The sequence below is a fragment of the Alligator mississippiensis genome, chromosome 4, assembly GCF_030867095.1.
Source record: "Alligator mississippiensis isolate rAllMis1 chromosome 4, rAllMis1, whole genome shotgun sequence".
In the NCBI taxonomy this organism is placed as follows: Eukaryota; Metazoa; Chordata; order Crocodylia; family Alligatoridae; genus Alligator; species Alligator mississippiensis.
Genome location: NC_081827.1, coordinates 113,591,837 through 113,609,635, shown reverse-complemented (window position 1 = coordinate 113,609,635; position 17,799 = coordinate 113,591,837). Strand labels below are relative to the sequence as shown.

The window sequence follows — 17,799 nt, the reverse complement described above, 5'->3', positions numbered from 1 at the left end:
AGGTTAACTGCTCGACAGTTGGGTGGGTGGGTAGAAAGCTGGCTGCGGGTAGGACCCAGAGAGTTCTAAAGAACGGTCTCCCTTTTTTAGAAGATACCGAATGCTCTGTCCAGAGTGTGTTCTCTCAAGTTGTCTACCGTACCACAGGAAATTTCAGAAAGTCGCACCAGAGATTATACCTATATGCTAACTTGTTTTAGGAAAAATAGGAAAAAATGTGGACTAGTGGAGGCTACTAATTGTACTTCGTGATCATCTGCAACTTCATTCTGATGTAGTTAAACTCAACAAAGAGGGCAGACACAGATGGCAGACAGGAGAACAACTCCACAGGGGGAAGGGAGGCTCCTTTTAGGATGCATTATTTAGGAGTCAAGGTGCACTCCCAAGCAGGGCTGGAGAACTCTCTGAGGACTTGGAGGTGCCACCTAGCAAGGGTGGGGAGTTAAAGCCAGCAGATAATGCCATTTGGAAATGGCAGCAATCTCCACCTGGAATCACAGGGTAATCAGAAGGCCCCTGGAATCACGTGCTGACTCATCATTCTCAGCACCAGGAGAGGGAACAATTTTGTGAGTCTTTAGCTACAGCGACTGGGGTTTAACCCAAGCTCTCTAAGCAGAAGAGCAGTGTGGCACAACTGCCGGAGGGGAGCAAACACCCAGGACTGAGGACCAGTCTGTCTTGTCCTGGCAGCAGGGAGAAGTGAAGGGCATATTGGTCCCAGACTCCTGCTCCCCGCTTTGGAGCTCAGGGCCACCAGGGACCACCATAGTAGAGTCACAGTTAGTGCCCGCCCATGCTATGTTGCCGTTGCTACAAGCCATGTTGCCATAGCTTGTTGCTACAGTGACATAGTGCCTCATGTAGATGTGCCCAGGGAGTGGCTGCTGAAAGGGAGAGTGAACAGCGTATGACCAGGGTTTTCTCCACTGTTCATCTCTTACTTACAGCGCATTTAAGGTCTAGGTAGTTGTAATTCAGAGGCTGTACCCCTAACTCCCATGTCTGCCACTTGGTTTTGTCAGTGGGTCACTTGGGGCACCTATAGATATGGAGCAAGGCTGCTTCGATGTACTGTAATTACAGTGTGTGGGAGCAGTCTTGCATCTGCTTGAGCATGGTAATTACTGTGCTCCAGCAGACTCCAGCACCATGTGTATCAGCATCCCTGCACTGAAAAATGGTGGCAGGGGCACTTTAACTAAAGCTCTTTCAACAAGCTGTCATTAAAGTGCCCCCATTGCTACGTTTTAGCATGGGGACACTGCACGTGATGCTCTGGGAACTTTAATTAAGAGTGGCTCTTGGAGCCACTCTACCTAAAGCACTGTCCCTCCACACTCCTGGGGCACATGTATAAACACCCCTGGTTTTGTCACTTGCACTGCTGGGCAGCTTGCACTCACTACATGGACTTAGCAGAACTGTCCCCTCTCTGGCTAGACTGGCTAGCCTCCATTGTCCAGGATCGGCTTCTCTTGTACTGTGCTGACCAGCCTCTGGCACTGGACACTGTCAGGGATGAGATACAGTATATGCTAGACTATACAGTGAAGGGGCTGCTATGGGTAGGGAATGAGCCCGGCTGGGTGGGGCAGACCGTGAGCTCATAGAGAGGCATCGGTAGGATATCAGGCATTGGGCCAGAGAGACAGTGACCTCATAGAGGGCTGACATCACCTGCAGGGCAAGTTCCAGAACCCCAGGCCAGAGGCTCAGACCTGAACAGACCTTCATGGTGGCAGGTCTCTCTGGGAGAATCTGATTCCTATTTCTGGTCCCAAGGCCACCTCTCATCTGTCCATCCCTTCTGCCCCACAAGTGCCAGCCCCAGAAACTCTCAGGTTTGGGCCAAGTAGTGCAGTTGGACCCCTCTCTCTGCCTGGTCCCCAACCCTTCCTCATGGTTAATGAGTTCAGGGTTGTGGCCCTTCTCAGTCACAGTCAGTAATTTAGGCCCAGGTCACAGGGCTCTAGCACACAACAACATGGTAGTAGCTTTGGTACAAAAGCCAGTTGTGAGCTTTGCCAAATCTCAGCCAGTTCAAGCCCCCTGCAATGTTTGGGCTTGGGACAAAATACCTAGTTGTACCTTTTTGATGGGTGGGGAGCTTTGATCCCCATATTCCCCTGCAGCTCTGTCTCTCCAGCTGTCTGTCACTCTGACTTGGGTGCTGCTGATCTGAAAACACAGGGGCTGCTCCAAGTCTCAGCCACTGAGGATCAAGTACAATGCTGCAGACCCAACAAGAGCCCCCTCCCACCACTCCTCTGACTTCCACAGGGGCTTTTCCTGCCTCCTCTAGTTCTTTCTTCCTTCCCTTCTCCTCCTGCCATTTCCCTGTTCCTACACCTGTTTCTGCAAAGCAGCTGAGCTGTGCCTAAAGGGATCTGGGGGGAGGCAGTAAAGGAATGGGATTTTCCTCCAGTTCCTTCCAGGGAGAGCTCAGGAGGGTGGCAGAGACCTTTGAGGAAGGTCAAGCATGGGGTTAGGGGCTCTGTGTCTCTGTGCCTGACAAAAGCAGTGCACATGAGAAGTGGAGGGGTGGGGGCATTTTTGGGGGATGTTTTTTATTGGACCAGGTGTAAAATTTGGGACCAATGATAGACAAAGGCACAGAAGAAGGGCACCTGCTGCCCAGAAACTTCTCTAATTAAACAAAAAAGACTGACTGGGAGAAAAAGGTGACAGAAAAAGAAGAAATTGAAGTGGGGAATTCTTTCCCACTTATATGGTTGGTCCAAGAAAGATGACCCTAAAATCACCTTGATCCTATGCATATTGCCCAAACCATTATCACTACAACAATACTCCAACCCTACTGGGAGGAAGGATATAGCTTTTATTCAAATGAGACAGACATAGCCAATCATGGAGCAAAGCTGTCGATGCTAGGAGACAATGGCCAGGTGGTTGCTTAGTGCAAGGTGATTGTGATCCAGTTACATTCCATACTGCCAAAGAGGAGAGATTAAACCTGTAATTATATGGCCATGACATCACATCACATGATCAGTGTTTTTAATCATCTAATCCCCCCAAATTAAAGATAATGAGTAATACAACTGATAGGAGGAAAACATTACAAAAAAAAATACAAATGGAAGTGGAGAATCCTAGGGGAATAGTTCATCATTTGGCCAAAGGGCCATGACTCCACATTCAAGAAAGAGAAACCTTTGTTTCTAAGCCCCTCTGCATTCAGTAAGTAAGGGAAGGCAGCAAATAAGGACCAAGCAGCAGTACCAAACAAGGAGAAAAAGGAGCAATAAATGGCACTTGGTAGAAATTAGGAAGAGTGGGTTCTGCCATCTGAGTTGACTCAGGAACTGACAACAACAACAATGGGTTGTCCACTTCTCTGTCCACCAATCTAGAGAGGAGCAGGGGGGGCACACTTTACAAGTAAAGCTCACAGACATTTGCTGACAACAGAAGAGTGGGGAGACTCATGGATATTCCCAGGATCTGGACAGGGGTCTATCCCAGGATTTGGACAGGGATGCATTCTAGTGACCCTAGGGCCCTGTGCCCATTCTCTCTCCCCAACAAGCCTGACCTCTGCTTTTAGGTCTTCTCCAACTTGGCCTTGTCCCAGTTCCATTTTCCGTCATTCTTGACTCCTTGCTAAGCATCCAAGCACTCAGTTGGATATCTAACATCCCATTGCAAGGCCTTATTAGAAAATGCGTGGAGAAGGTGACTTAGAACATTTCATAGAGAAGAGAGATATGGAGCATGGTCCCCTTCCTGGCTCCTAAGGGAAAGGTACATCCTTCCGCTCTCATTGTGCCTTTGAAAAGACAGGACATGGCCTGTGTTAATTCATCAGCAGTACACTCCACTGAAACAGTTTGCAAACCTCCAAGTTATACCTCACAGCTTCTTGGAATCTGTTAAAAAATGCTACATTCGCTTTAGCAAAAAGACATGCAGGTAAAGGAGGGGGTGGAGCAGAAATTGATTGCACCACAGGTGATATTAACCAACTGTTTACATGTTTCTCAGGAGATTTAGCCAGGGTTTACATGGACCAGAAAAAACTCAAAAGCTTTTTAGAAGAAAAATTTCAGATGGATGGACAGAGAAAGCGACAGAGCAAAAAGCAACATATGCTTCATAAAGCAATGGAGGTTAGAAACAAAGCCACAGTACAATTTATATATATCATATATACCTTAATGAGGTAATCAGTAAATGGCTAGGGTCAATAGTAGCCAATGGATTTTTTGGCAATTCTATTTAGAATTTCATAAAGAAGTTGAGGACTATAGCCCCAATCAAATAACATGCACATGCTTTATTTCAAGAATGTCTATGATCCCAGGGAGCTTGATAGACTGCTCCCATGATTGTTTCTTAGCAAGTTGCATTAGTGTTTGCAGGATCAGTGTACAACACAGAAGGAAACTGGACCCTGTCAGTTTTTAAATTTGATGTGCAAAGTTCTATAATCCTTGACCGTCCTAATCTCCAGGTATGGTCTCCACTGTTGTATCTGTCTTTTCACCATCTTTCCATTAAAATGGTTATGTACCTCAGGCAAAACTCTGGCTACACCAAAGTCAATGTCAAGACTCCCATTTAATTCAGTAGGGCCAACCTTTTATCCTCAGTCACCCCCAGAGTTGGGTTTTTATAGCAGAATCTGGGACACAGACTCCTAGACCTGCAAGCAGTTTACACTCAACATATAGGACTGTCCTAGAACTGATTGTTTTTCATGCCAGGTAATCAGCAGCCTAGATTTGTGCCAGTTGCTAATAAAGGCACAAACAAGAAAAGATCATCCTCTTGGGTAAGAAGTCAGGGCATGGGGAGATGTCAGAAGTGGAAGCTGATGATGTCAAAACTGAAAGATAAAGTGCACCCTGCCATGACATGTATTGTTGTGCAGGAGTCCTCAAATGGCATTGTTCCACACAATCTTACACATTTTTTTGGAAACAAGCGAGCAGGATATAATGCTAGAAGATGTGCTGTATTGTGACTGGTTGTGTGACAGATGCTCTTTTCTTAACACCAAGGGAAACAACAGGGTGACAAAACTATAGAAGGCACTACAGCTCAGTGGCCACAGATTAGTAGAAAGTAGCTTTGACCCAGTTCTGCTATGTGTAAAATGGGGTGGGGGACGGACTCTTTACCTTCTGCACTAGGGGCTAGGGTGTTAATTAACAAAAGCCTGCACAGTCCTTGAAAAGCATAAAAGCTCCACAGCAGACAGTGTTTAGATGTCTCATCCTGAGGAAGAGCAGGGAGCAACACTGCCCAGGGAGGACACAGCTTTTGAGTTTGGGTGCAAGATGGAGAAAATGTCTGCAAATTAATTGATTCTTTTCAAGGAGAAGCAAGTTAGTTGATAAATTAAACTTTCTTGGTAGTGGTGAGACAGGCATGTTAGAGACAGTCCCAATGTCAGGCCTCAGCATCTGTTCAAATATGGAACATGGAAGTGAGATTTCCTGACATTTCCCATTCAGCATGTGACAGAGTCTCTGGACACAGGGTCTATTGCACAGTGTGTGTCCAGAGGTGTATCCAATGCCTAGCCCCCATGACACTTGTGAGAGGGTAAACTGGTAAAATTAGGTCATCTCTAGGCTCCTGCGTGGGAATCCTGGTCCTGCTGAAATCAGTGACAAACCTCCCCTGGGCTTCAAGATGGTCAGAATTTTCCTCCATGGTCATCAGACTGCATCTCAGCCCTTCAGAAACAAACTCAAAGAGAAGCAATGCTTCTCCTAGTTTGTCCTTCGCTGACCTTTCCTGAACTGGCTGTTTCTTTATTTCCTATATTTATTCTGTTAGATTTATATCCCACCCTATCCAAAAGGCTCTGGTGATACATGTCACTTTGCACGAGAGGCTCTTATTGTTTGTCCTAAAAGTTTGAATCACACCCAGGAGACAGCTGTTGCCATGTACAGAAGGGAGAATGAAGGAATTCATTAACACATGTATTGTCCTTTCTCATTTGTTCCTGCTACAGAAAAACAAGACCAAAGAAATGACTGATGAAATTACAAATATAATGACCTGGTTTGTAGCTGAAGTAACAGACATTATATACGCAGCAATAGATACAATATGAAGAGGAAAAAATAGCTGAGAGAGACATGAGAGATGAGGAGGCCAATGCCAGTAAGTTTGTCTTCACAGACAGAAAGAGAACACCCAGAAGATCCCCAGGATGTGTGAAGAGAGGGACTCTGGGGTTCAAACCTTCTACATCCCCCCTGGACACACTAACTAAACCAAGGGCAGTCCGCTCCAGAGTAACTCTACCCCACATTGGCAGGCAGCTTGCAAGAAAGCCCTTCTTTTCACCATGTTGAAAGATATTTCCTGAAGAGGAAGTACCGCATAAGGCAGTACAGGGAGCTCACAGCAAGCCCCTGCCAACATATGGAATTGAGCCTCAGCCTTTGCAGTCACCAGCCAGTATTTATGCTGATGCTTTTTTGAAAGATGTGATGAACTAATGAGCAAACTGGTCCCTTCACAAAATCTACATGCTCAGGACTGTGCAATCCTTGGATGCGATCTTTCATGTATCAGCACAAATGTAGTTGATTCAGTGCTAAATAAGCTTTCCATATGTCAGGCCACAGACCTGCAGCCTTCTGAAGATCAGTCTCTCCCCTCTGACATAGACACATTGACGGCCAAAATTATTCACTCCAGTTTATCTGACCTTCTGCAAGAAAGTGCTTCCAAAGTCTCCGTTTATGCAGACATGAAAAGAAACAAGAGTACATCAGCAGAGAGCTTAGGTATTTTGATAAGGAGAGAAATTACTGATTACCAACAGGAAGAACCCTTAGCAAAAGCACCCTCTTCAGCTCTGTATAAACCTCTAGAACCTGGGAAAATTGATGAGAAGCTTTTAGAAGATGCTACCAAAAGCAATGCCCAATGTCAAAGTCCCACACCATCTACTCTGGGGGTATGCCACAGATTTTTGGAAGATATAATCAGCAGGCTTTTATCTAACATTCTCCCTGCCACTGCCAGCACATCTTCCGCTACAGAAAAGAAAATGGAACTTGCAGAATTTGACTTGACTCACATGAAAGTAATCAGTAAAGTTATTGCAAAAATCTCTGAAGATGAGAACTCTTCTTGCCAGCATATCGAACATCTGCATTTCAGGGAGGATGACATGATTCATACAATTGCTGATTCAGTCTATAACAAGCTTTTGACACAATGTCAGTCTAAATTCAACATGTAGGAGTGTTTAAGAAGTGGGTGCATGATTATTTCTGAAGCTCTTTGTGACTTGGTCTTCCAAGAGATTTCTGGGAATCCATTTCAGAGCTCTCTTTTTGGAGAATTACCACTTCACCACTGCGCTGAAGCTGACAATATTGTTGAAAATACATTAAGAGACATTACTGAGCCTTCAGATAACCCAAACCGTTTATCATCAGAACTTAGTAAAATAGTTCCTCTTATCATACAAAAACTAACAGCAAATCTTTTGTCAACATTTTCTTCCCTCTTACCCATTGCGGATTTAGATGCAGAAAAGACTTCATTACTGAATGATGCAACTAGAAAAATATTACATGCTTTGCAAGTACTCCTGTCAAAACATCAGATGAACATGAATGAACATATCAGTGAAAGAGAATCTTTACACACTGAAGACAGCCAGTCTATAGGAGACAAGTTATTTCCATAAAAACAGAACCTCTTGAGGAACTGCAAGAAGTATTCATTGCTCAGACTGGGGATGGCCTAAGAGACCTAAGAGCATTGCTGGCTGAGAAGTGTCTTGAAGATGAAAGTTCAAGATTTGAGGTACAGAGAGAAGAAGACAGTCATTTATCTCTGAGTAGCACAGGACAACCAGTTGTAAGACCAGGGGAGATAAGTGGAAAGAATAAGGCAGGGGCAATCCTGTTTTGTGAATGCCATTTTGCTTCTAACTGAATCTTTTGTTAAGATGTTCATGTGGCATTGAAAGCCCATCTACTGTAAATGCTGAATGCTCTTATAAAGGTGGTGAACCATCTCCTGGACAGCATGCAGTGTGTCATCAGTGTGGAGGACCCTCACTAGCTGGGATTTTGGGTTAGTGGTCAGTAAATTTACTAATCTTTAATCTACTCTCTTTCCAAGAAATCTGCCTGGGTATAAGAAGAGGGCTGGAATCCCTTGAGTTAAGCATATGGACAAGACAGTTACAGCTCTCTGCTTTGCTTACTGATGGCAAAGAGTGGTTCAAAGGCAGCTGCTCTTCAAGCCAAATGGGCCATTTGATCACTAGGAAGAGAAGACCACATATGGCAGAATGAGGGGCTTTGCCTCCCCTGAAAGGCTTGGGTCAAAACTAGAGATTGATAGATATGAGGGCTGTGGTATGGGTGTCCAGAGTGATGAAGACAGTTTCAGGAGCTTGTTCTCCATAGAGCTACAACTCTTATCCTCTTTCAAAGTAAAGCACAGAAGGTGTGTAAGAAATTATTTTGCTAAGCCCAATTTCTGAGCTTTGGGTGGCTCGGACAATGGTTCCAGGATCCTACTGCTGAATCCTGTTACCCAAAATAAGGATATCAGACACGGAGTGTAATCCAGGCAATGAGTGCAGGTAACCCAGATATGAAAACAGTGACAAGTAACCCAGACCCAGTTTATTAAGCAACCCATGGGATTGAATAGTTGGGTCTCATCACAACACCAGAGTTTCTATTTAGAGAGCAGGTTTATGACACAGGCATGTTCATGTGTGGATTGATTAAACCCCCCCCCCACTTAATTTGTGACTTTGCTAGAGCCCTGATCCAGGAAAAGATTTAAGTACAGAAATCTGACTGTTGTCAATAGAAGTACTCACAGGCTTCAATGATTTGTAATGTTTGGGCCTGGGACAAAGAATCTCAGTATTTGTATAACTTGAAGCCTGAGCTAGTGACTATTGGAATTAATGGCACCTGCTGAGAAAAGTATATTTAAATGCCCTCCTGAACTGGGGCCTAGAAGAAGTATTTGGTCTTAATAGTTGACATGCATAGTGGCTCCTTAGTGTTTGTTTCTGATCTGCTTTCAAGAGAAAGTTGAAATATGACAGATGGACAAAGCAGTTTTCCTTTAACAAAACTTGTCATTGAACAGCCCTGATTTTTCTGGGTGCTCAGCTAAAGTTCATAGGATGGATCTGAATGCAAGTCTAAAAGGGGCTTGGTTTAGTTCACTCTTATTTTAGTGATTGGTAGGAAAAGCTGGTTTAGAAAGGATTCTGAGGCGGTGCCCTCTTCAAAAGCTTTCTTTTTGATTTCAGGCCTTCAGCAGGACCTAATTCGGGAAGGTGATGAAGCCTATGTTGAATATTCTGCAAGCTCTTCAACCCAAGGTGGGCCTCCTTGCATGACTGGCAGACCACCACACTGAGAAGGAGGAAGGAGAGGAGAAGGTAGAGGACAAGCTTGAAGCAGAGCAACAGTGGGAGGAAGAAGAGGAGCTGCAGCAGATAGAGGAGATCATTCAAATTGAATCCTCTCTGTATTTGGGGAGCCTGTTGACTTCATCCATACACAGTGAACAACTAAGGTAACTTTTCTGGCGGTACAGCAAGAATGGGAGCTGTGGTGGAGTGGGATCATCTGGGCTCGCTGGACAAAGCTGTCCCTACGTTAGACTAGGTTCAGCATGAAGGTGTGCAGGGCTCTGTCCAGTTCTCTGCTTGCTTGTAACTAGACCTTTTCACTATTGCAGCACAGTGGGACCAGACTGTGCCAGTGACTCTGAGCTTCCATACAAGGCTAATTTACTCTGCTACCAAGATACTTGCTTTCTTCCCATCCCAAGATCAAGCTACACAACCATAGCTGATAGGAGGACATGTTCAGCAGAGGGTCATTAGAGCAAGGTCATCTTTCTCAGCTATACCTGCTGTACATCCAGAATCCACTAGGATAAAATTCTCAAACTGGGTGACACAGCATTGTGGAGTGTCTTGAGATCCTTTCAGGGTTGCCGCAGGGTGCCACACAGAGTGTTAGCACTTGTAGCAGTGCAAACAGGATTCACAAGATAAGCCCGGAGATTTCCTATAGAAATGCAGTGTATTTAGAGCCATGCTGGCCTATTGCGGTCCTTCAAAGTTCTTTGCAACAGAAGCATTGCTCTAATATGTTTCTGTACTCACAAGTGAAGACTAAGAGCTTGCATTTTCCAAGGGGTGCCTTGAGCCTAACAAAGTTGAGAACCATTGCACTAGGGAAACAGTCCATAAAGTCTGCCCCGAACTGGAGAACTGGGCCCCACCTATGCAATTCTACCTTGCTGCTGGGCTGCAGACAGAGGATCTCGGTGTTTTCTCCCTCCATAAGGCTTTGGAGGACCTGAGGGCAGGCTTTGCCCAAAAATCTGAGTTCTAAAGACCTGTGAGGCTGGGGGCCTGGTCATGGCCCCTCCAATACTTTCACTGGCTTCCAACTGTTTAGTTTGAAGCAGTGAATGTTTCCGTCTATCAGAAGGGGTGACTCCCTGGGTGCATCTCTCCCAGCACACAAGGGCATCACTAGCAGTATTGTCATTGGAGCAGTCCTGGGCCCAATACACAGGCCGCAGCAGGTCACACCTTTGATTTCTCAGCTTCTGATTGTGATGCAGCTATGACAGAGAGCAAGCCTGAGGACTGCCTGCCCCTGCTTACCAGAAGGGCATTAATTGGTGCACCCACTTGCTCAGGAAGACAGCAGACATAGGTCCTAGGTCCTGCTTACCCAGAAACTTTCCCCAACATGATGCTCTAACCACTAGGTCATAAGTTAAGTTTTGCCTAGAGTTCCCTCCATCTCTCCTCTCCAAGCTTGCCCCCTGGCAGCCAAAACAGGGAGGTAAGTGGGGATATGAGGTGGTCCAAGGTTTTATCCTGCTTCCAAATGCAAAGAGGCAACCCCTGTGTTATGTAGCCACCAAATATTAAATTAAGGGTTCAGTGGCCAGTTCAAAGGGCAGTCCTATTCTACCATTGAGAATTATAATCGCAAACAGCGTAAGGATGAAGCAATGCAGTTACACATGTGAACAGTACATAGGACTAGGCCTAAGAGTCCATTCCAGAGAGAGAACTGTGAGATGAAGTGCATTACCCAAGGCTGTCCTGACAGATGAGTGGCAGAGTTGTAGGCAGATTTCCAGACTCTAGATTCCCAGCCATGTAATATTTCAGTAGGACAATTCCTTACCTCAGAGCAGCTGGATGTGGTCAAGAGTCTGTAAAGCACTATGAGTGATTTTTAATTGTTTTTGAAGCACTGACAGTGTGCTCAGCACAAAACAGCATGAAGAACAAGAAACAAAGATGAAAAATACTATTGAAATGCTAATGTTATGACCCTTTAATCTTGTTTGTCTCTAAATTCAAATGGCTGTTTCCTTTTGTTTGTAGTGAGAATGTTGAAGAACCATCACCATCACTGGAAGCACAGAGAGCAAGTGAATGTATGAGATTTGCACTTTTTTTAGGGTTTTATTTATTTCCCTTAACGTCTTTATAATTTGCTATAGTTTCTTTAATTCTTTCATTCTTTTAATCTCAGTGACCATTTGGAGGGTGAAAGACTGTCTCAAAAATACAGTGCTCTAGAGAATAGTTACGCTCCCAGTGTGGGGGATTTCTCCAGAGCAGACTTTTTCTGGCAAAGGAAGTCATGTTTTAAAGGGAAGCTCTTCACACCTTCCACATGGTTTTCATTTTGTCTGGCAAGTCCTTGCATAAACTTTCATAAAGAGACACTCCACTAGCAGCCTGCAAAATGGATCCAAAGCTGTACCTAATCTGTGGGTTTTGAAGAACTAGCTCTTTCATATGGATTGCTTTGCAGATTGCTGTTAGGACAGTACAATACGGCTCTGGCTTCCACGCACTAGGCACTATACAAACATGCCCCAGGGGTAGCACCAAAACACATCAAAATATGGACAAACCTCCTCTAGAATAAAGAGAGCATGCACTGGTTCTGCCTATGCATTGGGCATGTCTGTCTACTTCAGTACTGCACCAAGGATTACCACAGTGAGGAAGGCAGCATGTGCTCTGCATAAGCTGTCCCTCCCCTGAAATGGAAGTCAGGTGGCCTGTGTGTATCAGTAGGCTCACCCAAGAGCTAGAGCTGACTGGATCCAGCCAGCACCACACGATGGGTGCTGTGGTTACACTGCATCAGTTTGGGAAGGCAGTATGCACAGAAGCAGGCACGGTGCATCTCCCTGCAGCAGTACCGGCTGGGGTGCAATGCAGCCAAGACAGGCCCATTGGAACAAAAGCTTGCAGGATGCTACTTTGTAGTGATGCTAAAACAACGGTTAAAAACATCAGTCATAAAAGTGGAAATGAGTCCCAGGTGAGCTGACTGTGGATGTGTTCTTGTTTACAGGAAGTTCTGCTGACACGTGCCAGGCCTGGGATACAGAAGACTCTTCATACACGTCTGAGGTCAATATTTTGTAAAACCTTCGGTAACAGAACCCCAGGAAGTTGGCCCACAAAAGGTCAGCCCCACCACCACTGCCTGCCCCTCATTCTGTGGCTGTATAATCCTGAGGAGCACAGATCAAACAGAGCCTTGCCTGACTCTTTTTTTCCTTACTCTTTCCATGGAACAGTTGGAAACACTGTCTGAAGATGCTGGAAAGAAAGATCTTCCCATACCAGAAGAAATGGGGGTTGATACAGACAGGTATGTATGGGGAAGTGATACTGGCTAAGTTAGGTAATATCCTCAAGACCATGCAGGAAGTCTGCAGGTAAGCCAGGAAATGACTAGGCCTCCTGAATCCGCATTCATTGACCTACCCAGAGATCATCACTGCTGCCCTAGGCTGTATGTAGACAACACGGGGGTTTAATTCTCCCTAAATTGAAGTGGTGGTTTTTTAAAAACACCGCTTCAATTTAGGGCAAAGTAAATCCCCATGTCATGTATATCCATGTCGGAGCTCAATCCTTACCTGCCTCTCCAGCGGCAGGGAGGAGACAGCGAGCTGCTGGCGGGCAGAATGGTTCTTGAACTTTTGGTGCTTCCCTGTGCAGCAGTGGTGGCCCCCCACCAGGGAGCACCCACCTGCAGGCACCCAGCTCAGGGGGCACCACAGCTGCGGAGGGAAGCACCGGGCCCCCATGCAGCTCAGGCAGGCAGGCAGGCTCCAGGGGAGAGAAAAAAAAAAGATCAGGCTTGCTGGGTTTTTTTTCCCCTTCTGTGGAGCCTGCCTTCCCAGGCTGCTGCCAGGCTGCCTGCACAGCCCTTGAGCTGCACAGAGCCTGGTGCTTCTCTCCATGGCTGTAGTGTAGGAAACTAAAACTCCTTGGCGGTGTTTTATTTTTCAGTGCCCCGTAATCATTTGCTGCATCCCAAAGTCATTTAAGGTGCATTATGCCGCTGAATGTGCTACAGTGGCTAGAATTAACGTGTAATACACTGCCGAACGTGAAAACAGCAATGACATTAAAGCAGCGCAAAAGGGATTTAACTTGGTTTAAACCCTCTTTAAAGTGTCATCTACAAATGGCCCTATGCACATGCAGCATCGCAGGAAAGAGATAGTTAGTTCCTGACCTTCAAGCACGAAATTCTGCAGAAGTTGGCCACAGCAGAGGATCCAGTCAAGCTGGTTATCAGTGCCACACCTTAACACACTCCTTCATAGCACACGTGGCTTATTCACTCTGCTTGTAGAGTCCATTTGGCTAAGTGCAATGGCTGAGTGATTACAAGACTGGACTGGAAATCCAAGGGTGTTTCCCTGTACAAAATCAAACCCTGTCCGCAGGAGAAACTTGTTTCTTGAGGAAGGATGTTGGACTAAATGACCTTTGGACTAAATGACCTTTATTCTTCTGTATGAAGTGACTGCTCTCTTTTCTTCACAGCAGCTGCTCCCAGTGTTCAAAAAAATGGTCTTCCCTTTTTAACAAGATACCGAATGCTGTGTCCAGAATGCACTCTCTCCTCTCAAGTTGCCTACTGCACCACAGGAAATTTCGGAAAGTCTCACCTGAGATTATACCTACATGTTAAATTGGTTTAGGAAAAATATAAATAGAGTTAAGAAAAAATGTGGTCTGGTGGAGGCTGCTAATTGTACTTCGTGATCATTTGCAACTTCATTCTCATATAATTAAACTCAACAAGGAGGGCAGACAGAGAAGGCAGACAGGAGACCTACTCCACAGTGGGGAGGAAGGCTCCTTTTAGGATGCATTATTCGGGAGTTAAGGTGCCCTCCCAAGCAGTTGGCTGTGCCACAGGAGGGGTGTCGGAGAGAGAGGTCAGGATCTGACCCAACCAGCAGGTAGTGCCACAAAGGGCCAGAGAACTCCTTGAGATAACTTGGAGGTGCCACCTAGAAAGGGTGGGGAGTTAAAGCCAGCAGATAATGCCATTTGGAGATGGCAACAATCTCCACCTGGAATCACAGGGTAATCAGAAGGCCCCTGGAATCACGGACTGACTTGTTATTCTCAGCACCAGGAGAGGGAACAATTTTGCGAGTCTTTATCTACAGTGACTGAGGTTTAACCCAAGCTCTCTAAGTAGAAGAGCAGAGTGGCACAGCTGTCTGAGGGGAGCAAACACCCAGGACTGAGGACCAGTGTGTCTTGTCCTGGCAGCAGTGAGAAGTGAAGGGTATATTAATGTCCCAGACCCCTGCTCTCCGCCTAGGGAGCTCAGGGCCACCAGAGGAGCCTTCAGACTCACTCCTATGAGGGCCTGAATCATCTCTGACCCATCGCTAATTTGTACTGCTTTTCCCTCAAGGGCTGGAATTACTCTGGTGCTGGGGGAAGGGGTACTGCCAAGGTCACTGCTGCCCACCCCCAAAATTCAAAGCTTCGGGGGAAGAGCCTCCAAGCTAGGACTGCCCCCCCCAAATAATGAAGATGTCTTTAATATGGACTGCCTATACATATGTTCATTGGTGTTCTAATTAGAATGCATTGCAGCAGATGCGATTAATCGCATCTGCTCCATGTTCTAATTAGAAAGTGGCAGCAATGTCACAGCATCACATGTATTAAGCCCCTGCACATTTTAAAATGGCCGCAGGGCGCTTTAACTAAACCTCATTGACTGAAGTTTAGCTAAAGTGTCCCACAGCCATTTTTAAACATGCGGGGGCTGAATACACATGCTGTTGAGGCATTTTAATTAGAATGGCTGCCCAGAAACCGCTCTAATTAAAATGTCCCATGCTCCCCGCCCCCTCTGAGCATGTATATAGGCAGCCATGATTTCTTTAAGCTCTTGCTTTTTGAACATCCCCCTTCCATAAGTGGGGACAGTTTCCAGGCTGCTGGCTGCCATATGGGCAGAACAGGAAACTCTGATGCCTGGTCCCACCTGGCGTTTGCACTGCCTGTCTGTGGGCACAGCTTCTCCACAATGATGTTGTACTGTAAGCCACAGGCTGGGCTGCTGAGGCCTGTTCCAGTGAGTCCAGTTTCTGCTCTCTGCTGTTCCTCCTGCACCTGTAGCTTCAGGAGTGTTTCCCATCCTTCCCCAGGCCAGGAAGGGGCTCCACTGAAACTCTCCTTACTTATTCTCACACCTCTTAGCAAGAATGGGCCTGCCTGACCTAGGGCTCACAGGATGGGAAAAGATGGGGGAGTGGTATTGTCTGCATTGGCATTCTCCATCGTCCTTCCATGTGAGGCATGTTGGGTTACCAGAGTGAGGAGGGAGAGCTGCTGCTTCCTGAGGAGCCGAGGGTTACCGTACATCCGGGTTTACCCAGACATATCCTCTTTTTTGGCCCTCTGTCTTTGTGTCCAGGTGTGTTTTTAAAATGTGAGCAAATGTACAGGTTTTTGCTTTGCCTCTGCTTTTCCTGGGCAGAAGCAGCTTGGATGTTTGGGGCTGGGAGCAGGGGGCAAGGTGATTGGCTGTTGGGGTCACATGCTCTGCATGAGGGCCTGGCAAGAGTGTGTGTGCATGTGCGCATGTAGGAGCTGTGTGGCCAGCAGGTCTGGAGGGACAGGGGTCTCTGGGTCAGTAGTGAAGGGCACCACCAGTGCTGAGCGGCAGGGGGCTGCAGGTCAGGAGTGAGGGGCACTGGCAGGGTTGGGAGGGGCAGGGGCTTAGGAGTGAGGGGCAAAGGCAGGACACAGGCATATCACTGTGGGCCCTGCAATCACATGGTCCTCCCCTCTTCCTTCATGCCCCCCCCCCCCCCAACGCTGGCTCCCCACCCCCTCCTTCCCATAGGTGTCCTCTTTTTTGATCCTGGAAATATGGTAACCCTAGGCTTGGGGGTCTGTACCCTGCTGCCTTTGCCCTGGGAGCTCAGCTGCACGACACTATTGTTGCCTGCTAGGTGGGCAGGGGATGCGGCAGTGCACTGGCCCAGAGGCAGGAAGCACACTGGTGTTGCATGGTTGAGCTCCCAGGGCAAAAGCAGCAGGGCACAGAGCCCCAAGCCTACAGCAGGCAGCCTGCTTCTGTCCCGTGGGGGTCACATGCCCCATGGGGAAGCACATGACCCCCATACCTCCCCCAGGAGTGCGCGCTATGGTGGGGAGCCATGCCCCCCCCATGCCTGTGGATGACCCACCCTGGCCCCAGGGCCCCATTTACTCCAGTCCCTGCTCTTGCCCCACTCTCTCCTTCCCTCTCCCACCCCCTACCCCTTTCCCTCTACTTACCAGCTGGGTGATGTCTCTGTGTCTGTTCCTCACTCCCAAGCCACAGCCCCCCATCCCAGCTGCTGCCTCTCACTCCTGACCCACAGCACCCTGCATCCTGCCAGGGCATGCTCTGGGAACACCCCCCTCTCCCCCCCGGCTCCAAACCCCGCTACACACCTCCACTGTCCCTCACACCTTCACAAATAACACCCCCACAAACACACGAACACATTCAAAAATAGCATCTCATGATTTAGATGCCAAGCTCTTGATGTTTTTAAGAGTTCCTCTCATGATTTTTGGCATGGTGAAGTTGGCAGTACTGCAGTGCCCACCAGACAGTGACTGCTGGCTCTCTGAGCTGGTGGACTTTGCCCAGTGACACTCTGCCTGGAGACATGGCAGCACCAAGGGGTAGGAAAGCAGCCCTGTGATCCCCAGGGGCAGGCTAGGGTTACCAACTCTGAAACTATTCCAGGAAGTTTCATCATATGATGTAATTACAGGAAGGCAAACACATATGGCCAGAGCCATTCCTTGGGTAGGGTGAATTGGTGTGACCACTCTGGGCCCCCGTGCTTTAGGGGGCCCTGCAGAGCCGGGTGGCATGGCCGCGGCCTCTCCCACAGGGCCCACCTGGAGCTGGTGACTCAGCTCCGTGCCACGAAAGAAGCGCCCAGCCGCTTGCCCCATCTTCCCCGCCCTGCTGCGCACTGCCGGCTTCATGTCTGCTGAAGAGCGGCTCGTCCAGGGCATGCAGGATCTGCTTGAACCTGTGTGCCAAATTTCCTTGCTACGGCACTGCCGTGCCCTACCTTTGCGTCCCATGGCCCCACACAGTGTTAAAGGGGCTGATTTGTGGGGGTCCCTGGGCCCCGCACCCCGCTAGGGTCAGCTCTGCACATGACTATTACATTTGGAAAACCCACTGGACAACTGTCTAAATCAGATTCTTTTTTATACTAAATCAATTTTCTTGCAATTTCCTGGTTGCTCTAATAAAAGGTATCATTCTGGAACCAGGAGTTTTTTGTATGTCTTCTTGTCTCAGACCAACATGGCTACCACATATACCTCTGAAACATGGAAGGTGCTGAATTTTAGCTGATTTTGGATGTTAAACTTCATTGCAGAACAACAAGAAAGATTGTTTACCT

General features: G+C 47.2%; 1 long non-coding RNA gene across 2 annotated transcripts; it reads left to right on the top strand.

The window, feature by feature from the left end:
- The first annotated feature begins 2,599 nt into the window (after nucleotides 1-2,599).
- Nucleotides 2,600-16,118, top strand: LOC132250161 (uncharacterized). 2 transcript variants are annotated; one of them, XR_009461776.1, is made up of 6 exons: nucleotides 2,600-7,812; nucleotides 9,293-9,561; nucleotides 11,408-11,460; nucleotides 12,396-12,510; nucleotides 12,625-12,698; nucleotides 13,889-16,118. It is a non-coding gene; the product is annotated as an uncharacterized LOC132250161 (long non-coding RNA). The 2 variants fall into 2 exon arrangements; XR_009461775.1 differs by having other exon boundaries at nucleotides 2,600-8,085.
- Nucleotides 16,119-17,799: the final 1,681 nt, after the last annotated feature.